We start from the raw sequence: 2,500 nt of genomic DNA on the forward strand, positions 1-2,500 counted from the left end.
GAAACATTATTCACAAACTCGTCTGTTGCATTTCAGTGTCAACCTTTTTTTTCTATTTCATTTCTCCCTCATTTTTTTTTTTTTTAGAAGGAGGGGGAGAGGGGGGGGAGGGTATTTAAGGAGGTAGGAGGGGTGGGAGGGGGGGGGGCGTCAAGGAGCAGGGGGATGGGAGGGGTCCCAAAGCAGGGGGGTGGGAGGGGGGGGGCAAAGCAGGGGATGGGAGGGGGGGTCCAACGGCAGGGGGATGGGAGGGGGTCCAACGGCAGGGGGATGGAGGGGGTCCCAAAGGCAGGGGGATGGGAGGGGGTCCAACGGCAGGGGGATGGGAGGGGGGTCCAACGGCAGGGGGATGGGAGGGGGTCCAACGGCAGGGGGATGGGAGGGGGGGTCCAAAGGCAGGGGGATGGGAGGGGGTCCAACGGCAGGGGGATGGGAGGGGGTCCAACGGCAGGGGGATGGGAGGTCCAACGGGGGGGGGTGGGGGGGGGGCCAACGGAGGGGGGGGGAGGGGGGCCAAAAGGCCGGGGGATGGGAGGGGGTTCCAAAGGCAGGGGGGTAGAAGGGGGCGTCAAGAGCAGGGGGGGGGGGGGTTAGGGGGGGGTCCAACGGCAGGGGGAGGGGGGGGGGATCTCTGTGTCTGCTCTCGACGTGACAGAGGGAAGGACAGGGTAACAGTGCGTGGGTCTGTGAGGCGACGTAATTACGTGCTAAGGTGGCTATCGGCGTGACTTTTGATGTGGCGTGACACGGGATCCCTCGCTGGTTGCTCGTTTCTTTGTTTGGTTCTGTTTTTTTGTTTGCTGGTTTCTTTGTTTGGTTCTGTTTGTCTGTTTGTCTATTTCTGTTTCTTTGGTTGTTTCTGTTTGTCTGTTTTCTCCTTTTTCTCTTTTTTGGTTTTTTTGTTGTTGTTTTTTGTTTTTGGTTTTTTTTTTATGTTGTTTTTCCCGTCTCTGTCTGTTCCTCTGGTTTTTTTTTCTCTGTTTCTTTCTCTCTCTCTCTCTCCTTCTCTCTCTCGTTTTTATTCTCCCTCTCCTTCTGTCTCTGTCTCTTTCTCTCCTTTTCTCTCTCTCTCCTTCTTCTCTCTCTTCTCTCCTCTCTCTTCTCTCTCTCTATTTTCAAGGTATGGAGGCTATGTTTGTTAGGCGGGGGGGGGGGGGACCTACGTTTTTTTAAATATCATTTCGGATTAACATTTCTTTATCATGTGGTTCCTTATCGTTAATATCCATCTCAAGCGCGTTTAGTAGATATAAAAAGGATATTGAGGATTTTATTAACAAGTTGATAATTCAGTTTAATCTAATAATTAATTTGATTAATAATGATATGATAATTATATGTTGGAATTAACTTATTTTTTTATTATTTATAGAATTCATGTTTTGTGGTTATTTAGTGTTAGATTCCTTAAAGAACTTTTTCGAAATAACTTCCTTTTCGCTTTTAAATGAAACGTTCGTATAAATATCGGTAAAATTAAGCGTGAAAATCTCATCCTTTTAAAATTTTTTTTTTACAGTTTTCCTCTTACTTAATTTTTTATTTTATTTTATTTTTATTCACTTTTCATATTTCCTTTTTTTTTTTTTTTTTTTTTTTTTTTACTCGGGCTACTTAAGAGTTCACACTCCCCCCTCCCCCCCTCCATTTACCTCTGGGAAACTACTTATGATATGATTGCGGCCTAAATAGCGTGGCTGATCATCTGGGTACGGGTTTTGGCTCCTCCCACCGCGCGGCACAGTGCCAAGGGGGCGGAGCTTCAGTTAACGCTTGACCAATCACAGGCCTCCGTCTCGGGCTCGAGGTTCAACCCCTTTTCGTGAATGTTGTTCTTGTAATATTTTTTTTTTCTTTGTGTTAATTAGGGATGGGGGGAATTAATTAAGAATTAGGCAATAATGGTCGGGATATTTTATTTGTAGGGAAAAATATGAGGCAGCTCCCGTAGTGAGCTTGGAAAGAGGCTGTGCCCCTGTGCCAAGCCAAGGAAAGGGGCGGAGCCAGCGGTGCCAAAACGCCATTCGATGGGCACTCGCTGGCCCTCTGCCCTCCTCCCCCCCTCCCCCATCCCCCTCCCCCCCTGCAACACTCGCCTACGTTTCCTTAAGTAGCAAGAATGGCAGTACCGACCCGTGGCTGCGAGGACCTGCATGCAAGACCCGCCTATCCTTCACGCCCGCCGAGAGGAACGAGAAGAAGGAGAAGGAGAAGAAGAAGGAGAAGGGGAAGAAGAAGGGGAAGAAGAAGGGGAAGAAGTAGGGGGCAAGGAAAGGGTCTCGAGGGCTGAGCTGCAACTTCCGCCTTCACCTGAGCGCTGCAGCCGCGTCGTCGAGGGCGAGATCGCGCGCCAGGAGCCCGCGAAGGCATGCCACAGGCCCCCTGATTATGCCCGGCGCCGCGTCCCCTTCGGCTCCGAGAAGCGCCCGCTCCCCGCGCCCCAAGCCCGTCGGGAAGCGCGTCCCCCGAGGCGTCGGCGGGAGACGGGCTCCTGCTGCGT

This window comes from Penaeus monodon, chromosome 8, assembly GCF_015228065.2.
Source record: "Penaeus monodon isolate SGIC_2016 chromosome 8, NSTDA_Pmon_1, whole genome shotgun sequence".
Classification (NCBI taxonomy): Eukaryota; Metazoa; Arthropoda; class Malacostraca; order Decapoda; family Penaeidae; genus Penaeus; species Penaeus monodon.